The sequence below is a fragment of the Chrysemys picta genome, chromosome 2 (genome assembly GCF_011386835.1).
Source record: "Chrysemys picta bellii isolate R12L10 chromosome 2, ASM1138683v2, whole genome shotgun sequence".
Taxonomy (NCBI): domain Eukaryota; kingdom Metazoa; phylum Chordata; order Testudines; family Emydidae; genus Chrysemys; species Chrysemys picta.
In genome coordinates this window covers 136,364,116-136,371,760 of record NC_088792.1, presented here as the reverse complement: position 1 = coordinate 136,371,760, position 7,645 = coordinate 136,364,116, and the positions used below count along the sequence as shown (strand labels likewise).

General features: G+C 42.6%; 1 long non-coding RNA gene across 1 annotated transcript; it reads right to left on the bottom strand.

Annotated features, from left to right (window-relative positions):
• Positions 1-211: 211 nt before the first annotated feature.
• Positions 212-5,319, bottom strand: LOC135981125 (uncharacterized). The gene is made up of 4 exons (XR_010598088.1): positions 5,230-5,319; positions 3,243-3,298; positions 2,092-2,158; positions 212-1,064 (listed from the first exon to the last, which is right to left on the bottom strand). It is a non-coding gene; the product is annotated as an uncharacterized LOC135981125 (long non-coding RNA).
• Positions 5,320-7,645: the final 2,326 nt, after the last annotated feature.

The window sequence follows — 7,645 nt, the reverse complement described above, 5'->3', positions numbered from 1 at the left end:
AGGTATGTGTACTAGTAACCCTCCCCTGTTGAGTGGTCCTCACGCCAGGATGAATCATGTACTACACCTCCCTCCCCGTAAACAGCCAGGGGAAGAAGTACCACATATGCAAAACAACCACCACCACCTCTTCTAGGACTTTTCCAGGACAGGGTATCAGTCAGTCTGATTTGCAAGGAACTCTTTATTATTAATAAAATATCTTCCCCTTCAAGCATTCTCAGATACATGCTTTCCTGCTGATGCCTCCTTTGAGGACATCAGATTACACAAAATGTTAAACCAAAATGTTTTATATAAACAAAGAAATTTCATAATTTTTGGGAGCCTAAGGTTGGCACAGCAATAGTTCCACCAGTGAAAGACATCGCCACAACTCCAGAAGGGGACTTCCTTTTCAAAAGACCACATAGACCATAGGAGTGCTGACACACCGCACAGCAATTTCAAAGGCTCTGCTATAGCTTTTCAGACCAGAGGTTTTTCATATATTTAGTAACGAAAGCCTACTCTGTGGCAAACAAGTGGCTTATTGTCTAGAAGTATGATCCCCACTTGTAGTGAGACGTCTTGGGTTCTGTCATGATCAAACCTTTGATATGATTTGTGATGAGCAACAAATTCCAGCTTGGTGGCTATAAGGAAGCCATGTTACACCCATGAACATCCACTGCTTATTAAATTGATATCTTGTACATGCAAAACTTGTAGGTGAGGTGCTATTGGTGGAAACATTAGAGAAATTACTACCTGAAATTGAAGAGAGGCCTCATCCCTCATTGTTAAAGCCAACCATTGGAGGCTTCAAACACCAAGGGTATCCAAGAAGAGACTATTACCCTGGCAGAGGGGAAAATCAGGAGCAGAAGCTTCCAAAGTAACCTAGATAAATTTTCCTTCAAACCAACAAAATCTTCAGCATAACAAAGACGAAGAGCATTTGTGTATGAGAGCTCACAATTCCTGTGCAAGACTCTGCCTTTTGATCCACCCTCTGCACCCAGAATCCTAAGCAGCTGGTGGTAGTCATAGCAAGGCAGAGGTTGCATGCTATGCCCCTATACCTGTGGATAGACAACATGCCATCAGTACCCTATCCAGAGAAATGGACACATTCATAAATGAAGCACTGCTGGAGAGAATTCATAGCCACTAATCAAGAGAAGTTTTTGATCCCCATGCAGAGAATTGCTCACCCAGAGATTGAAACAGACATGTTCTCTGTAATTTTACCATAATGGTAAAAAGTTGCAAAGATCCCAAACTTCATTCAGCAATCATTTCCTGAGAGTAGCTACCATCAGTAGCTATTTATTTCTAATGGTTAGGATTGCTGGTGCCATGCATCAGCTTCATCCTTGGAGTGGGTTTCTCAAAATGCACCTGGTGAAATTCCTTCTGAGGACATATAACCATGCACTCATGCAATGCAAACTTAGGTATCTTTCTCAGATAGGAGCAGGACTGGAGCAGGACAGGAGCAAGGCAAGGAGCAGCAGGTACAGGGAGGATCACAGCTGTGTGTATGAATGCATTGAGGATCCAGGTTGTTGCTGCTACTGGGCTAAAAGCTAGCCAGCTACCCTTCCTGACCAGTCAGGTGGTGAAGCCAATCAGGCAGTCTGCTGCAGGCCAGCTGCTCTTGTTGGGTTGTCAGGAGACTGATTCTGCTGCAGGCCTTGATCCCTGACACTGGCCTGCTGGGACTGGACCAGTGGTCGACCGAGTGCAGTATCCTGTTTATGATGGTGACCAATACCAGCTGTATCAGTGGACGGTGCAAGAAATTACACAGAGGGCAATTCTGGTACTTGCAAAGGAAGTTTTCTCCTACTTTCCACTGGGGGTTGGCTTATGTTTGAGACATGAATGGTGATATCCCTTCTGAAATCAGGGAGTAACCAGAGGTCAAAGCTTTTCCACAACAATGGAAATAATGTCCTGGGTTGAGAAGAATTTGCAGCAATTCAAGACAGTTCAAATAAAGGCTACAGAAAAGAGGAAAAGGAAGAGTTGAAGTCCTCCTCCTAGTCCTCCACTGGCCCAGAAGGCAGTTTGGACTTGATAGATAGCCAAGTACCCACATTGTACCTGCAGGAAACACCGGACCTCTTGAAGCAGGGACTCCTTCATTCAGACCAGGAACACCAGTAACACCCTGGGTATTGAAAGAGAAGTGTAATTCAGCATGGATTCTCCATTAACCTCTGACAGTTGGGTATCCAGACAGAACTCAATCAGGGTATTTCATTCATTGATCTGGTCAAATGTATATTTGTGGGATGAGAGGAAACAAAGCTCTTTGGGGCAGGGACTGCCTCTGTGTGCAGTGTCCAGCACAGGGGGCCCTGGCCTTGCAATGCTATCATAAAGAAATATTAAAATAATCTGAAAGGTCTGATGATCTCAGCTACATCTAGCGTTTCTCCAAAAAGTTTGGCTGCGATATTACAACCAAGCACCACAAAACTATGGATACCAGCTGTAGCAGCATTTTGTAGCCAGGCATATTGGATCCTCCATTTGAGTATCAGGTGCCAAGTTTAATCGCATTGACAAATTAGGCATGCCCGTGGCTGTACTTTCTAGTCTCCATTACTTCTGAACAGCAAGTTTTGGAATTAGTTCCTGTATCCAGACAAGAACCACACTGCCTTTATTATGAGGAAAAAGTTATTCTGATAGTTCCAGAAACCTCTCTCATCAAGGTAAGTTCCTGGGAAAGAGTTCCCCCCCTCCCCCCAATTGTTGAAAAGATGTGGCATAAATGACCATTCCTAGAGCTCTAAAGATGCATCTCAAGCATGTAGAATACATACAGCTGCTCATCTCATTCTATCCAAAATGCCAAGGCCTTAGAGCCTCAAGGTTGCTGTAGGCAAGATGTTAAAATCTTACACCAGTTGGCATGGGAGGCATCTGGGAAATTATTCAGAGGTCCCTAGATGAACTGGGGAAAAAGCATATGAGCCTCACCTGAGGGAGATTTGCAAAGTAAGTTTCTATTCCTCTGCCAAGGCATCCATTGGTAGGAAGGTGCTCCTGTGTTGGTTCCACATAACTCCTTAGTTCATAAAGCTTTCTTTATATGGGGGGAACTTCCATTCCTTCCTATTATTCTGCTATAACACTCAACTCTGCTTATCCTTTCCCTCCCTACTTTTCTGGGGTTCACCACTCACTACTTCCTATGAATAATGCATGAGGAGAGAAGCTATGCAACAGAATGAGAAATTTCTTACCTGATAGCTGTCTCTCTGTTAGTATTGTCTCTCTGAATTCAACCCACACTGGTAGCCTTGTGAATAATAAGAATATACATTGAAAAATTTCATTAAAGGGGTGGGCTTAGACATTTATTGTCTGAAGGCTAATTTAGTACATTATATCAAGTTGTCTTAATGCTGATAATTTGTTGCTGGAGTGTGTCTACAGCTGTGGAAGAACTCTTCTGGTGGCCTGAACTGAAGGGTGGAGCCCTGGAGCTTCCAACAACAACATTGGACCAACTCCAAATACACAGGAGGGGGCATTAGCCCATGAGTAATGAATTCAGAGAGAAGCGGCCAACAGAAAATTATCAGGTAACAAGTGTGTCATTAATTCAAACAAAATACTTGCAAAGAAACACAAAATAAAGTTATTCCTCCGACTAACATGGGCTGCAGGGCCCTAGAGGCCTTTCAACCTGCACCGTCTCTCTTTGCTTCAGGGCCAGTCATAGGAGCCACACTCCTTCCAACTGAGCTCTTTATAGAGATCACCTGACCCCTTCCAAGCTGGATCTGATATCACCACAGGGCTGACTGGCTCCTGGCCCTTGAATGGGAAGGACCACCCTGTTACAATCTTACTTTTGTTTTTTCTGTATGAAATTCAAGGGGCCTGATTTCCCTCTAACTTACACCTCTGGAATTCCTTTCACTTAAAAGGAGTCACTTACACTGGAGTAAATCAGGAGTAAGAATATCCTGCTCAAGGTGATTTTTATGCACTATAAATTATCAGTTGAGATTGGCTTGGAAATTCTGGAAAATGGTTCCCAGGTTTAACCACTTGTGAATTGGAGGTTGGACACATAGTATGGAACTCCAGTTTTGGGAGTTCGCTTCCCAGTGGGTCAGACAAAGTTTCGGTTTGCTAATCTAAGGACACCCTCCATCTCCTTTCCATCTAATCTGGGTTTTCCAGCTGCGTTTTTGGTGAGAGATTTTTAGCTGAATTGCCTTACTTAGTTCAGATGTTTCTAGGATGATGCTTTTAAATATGGTACAGGTCTCCAGGGTATGCAAGCGATGGTGATCTTTCTTACAAGTCTAAATAAGACCAGAAAAAAATATAGGTCTCTGTCCCACCATTTTATATTTTCTTTCATTAAAAAAAAAAAAAGAGCTCAGCAAAAAGTCTGATATACAGGAGCAAAACTAGATCCAGGTGAAGTCATTGGGAGTTGTGCTATAGACTCCATTCAGTACAATATTTGGCCCACAGAGCTTAAAATAGGAATTGTAGTAGGAATTTGGTCATTTTATTGATTGACTTTAAATAGTCAAAAGAAATCTGTGAAGATGTGGAATGTTGCTTGTAAAATCTTGCCTGTGGAAATTGACCTTGTCTTCCAAGACAGACAAACACACACACACAAAATGGATATCTTGCAAAATGAAAGTGAATTCCTGGAAATTTATGTGACATATTGCTCAAATTTTCAAGATTGCTGTGAATACTTTGTGAAGAAATAGGAAGGTTTCCTGGCTCTAATAGTACAAAGCCCATCATGACAAATGTTGGCATACGCAACATTTTAAATTATCGAGAGACAGCTTATGTTACACGGGGTGCATTGGAATAGGAGGGGTGGTCTGAGGATGGGGAGATCTTGAGACAGACACTATTGGAAGAGAGTTACAATTATATTTAAATATATAATGTGACAAAGTTCCTCATCTATCTTGGTGGGTCCTGCACTTATTGGCAGATTTTCTTGCCTCAGAGATTCACCATGTGGGTTGGGGGAACAGCCCAGAGACCTTCCCCTCTGGAAGAACCCACAGTCCAGGTCAATTGGGAGGCTTGGGGGGAACCCAGGCCCGCCCTCTACTCCGGGTTCCAGCCCAGGGCCCTGTGGACTGCAGCTGTCTATAGTGCCTCCTGTAACAGCTGCATGACAGCTACAACTCCCTGGGCTACTTCCCCATGGCTTCCTCCAAACACCTTCTTTATTCTCACCACAGGACCTTCCTCCTGGTGTCTGATAATGCTTGTGCTCCTCAGTCCTCCAGCAGCACACGCACACCTTCTCCTTGCGCCTTTTGCTCCGCACACTCCCACCACAAACTGAAGTGAGCTCCTTTTAAAACCCAGGTGCCCTGATTAGCCTGCCTTATTTGATTCTAGCAGCTTCTTCTTAATTGGCTCCAGGTGTCCTAATTAGCCTGCCTGCCTTAACTGGTTCTAGCAGGTTCCTGATTACTCTAGAGCAGCCCCTGCTCTGGTCACTCAGGGAACAGAAAACTACTCATCCAGTGACCAGTATATTTGCCCTCTACCAGACTCCTGTACCCCACTGGTCTGGGTCTGTCACAATAAACAAACACATCAGGTACAGCATGTAGAAACTGGTGTAACTACTGTCTCTGCCATAGTGTAGGATAAAAATTTCTTCATTTTCAAAGTGATGGAAAATTTCACTTTAAAATTTCAGAAAGCTTTTTGTGTTGCTTTGCTAAAACTGACAAGCCAATTATCCCTTTGGCTTTAAGGAAGCTAGCCATGGATTTCAATAAGCTGTTTAAGTTGTGGTGGGTAGGTGTTGCACTTTCCTCTGAGGGTATGTATTCACTGAGGTTAACCCATGATAGGCTAGCCTGGGTGGAGTTGTCCCCACATTTATTTGCAAGGTGCACGTGCACCTGTTCTCTCTCTGTCTCTCTCTCATATCTAGTATGGAACTACTGTCTATGACAGTGACATGAGAACAATACTGTTATGTAAATGGCTTCCAAATGGAGTTATTCATTAATGCAAACACTTCTGAAGACAAAAGCAAACAGCATTTGGTAGCAAGAACTTTTAATGAGAATGTCATTAGGGAAGTCAGTCTGCAAACCACCAAATTGTCATAAACACACCAACTGACTTTGCCATCTCTCCTTTTCTTTCCTGTCCACTAAACATAAAAATGTCATATTGGGTACGTTTCCCCAAATTATGAGTCTTAACAATATCACACCACAGCTTTAAAGTGTCACTAAATGCATGCCCATTATTTTAAAGTACTAAAGCATATAGGCTCATAATTTGGTCCTAACATATTGATTTGGGCATGCAAACAGCATTTGCACACACATAATTCTAGGTCACTAACTGCTCCTCACAATGTGTGTGTGTAAAGATGTTTAAAGGTACGGATCTAATCTTACAGGTGCACTTGTATGCTTAAAAGTTGCATTCCAGAAACCACGGGCATAAAATTGTGGGTGCTAATGTTGAGGCTGGTAATTCCCACCCCCCGGCTCCCCCAGCTTATGTGAACTGAATAACTGAAACTTTGAAACAAGAGATTTTTTTTTGCAGGAGAAACAAACTTTATTCAAGGTATGTCCATAACTGGGAACTGATAGTGGCTTTTCTGGTGTCTGTTCCTTCAATCTCCTGATATCATCTTGTCCTATTTTATTCACTGATTACTGAGGTGAAATTGTCATTGATGTCAGCTGGAGTTTACTTGAATAAAGACTAAAGGATTTAGCTTTTGGTGAAGAAACTATGCATAATGACTACATTTTGGATTTGAGAGTGATCCTTCATTAGTGAGTCACAGTGAATTGTTCTGGTTAAGGTCAGGAATAGCTGAAAGTGTTGAATGACCTTGGAAGCAGTACATTTTTGTAGTGAGTTATTCTTAAATTATCAAATATCCATGGCAACAGGAATCTGGAATAGAGTGAATGCTTAGACTACAAAAATGCTAGGGGGATGCTACAGCTGTTTGAAAAATGGAAAACCATTCTGAGAATTTTTTATTCTTATTTCTCTGGCTAGCTTTAACACATACGTGTGTTTTCCTCAAGGAAGATGCTCTGCATTCCAAGGATCTCTGTACTTCACTTCCTATAGTTTGGCCCCACAGAACTGGCATAATAAAAACAACGCTTCCTTCCAAGGATTGTTGGGTGTTGGCTTTATGAAGACTCTAAATGATGCACTTTGAAAGGGTGGGAAGAATGATAAGTGAGTGTCATGAGGTGCTTCTGGCCCCTAGGACTGAGTATGCTGCCTGTCCAGCATATCTAACACACGTCAACTTGGGGTTTCAAGGAGCAAGTTCAGGTCCTGAACTCAGATCCCCCATGTGGCAGAACATTACAGGGATGTTAGATTGTCAAGATGCTTCATTCAGTTGTATATGTACAAAATATACATAGAAATACTGTTTTTAAAAAGGGAGAAAAGTTTCAAAGTCAAGCCTCAAAGTCAGGAAATGCCAGAAGTAAGGTTACCGTTGCAACCTTAGTTTGGTGTCCTTGTACATATGTATTGATACAGTCCTGAATTACCTGATCACACTTTTTCCACGACTCCTGCCTCATGCAGGGCATAGGATGGGGGGTGCTCACAGTGTGAATTAAGGCTGTGTTGTGAA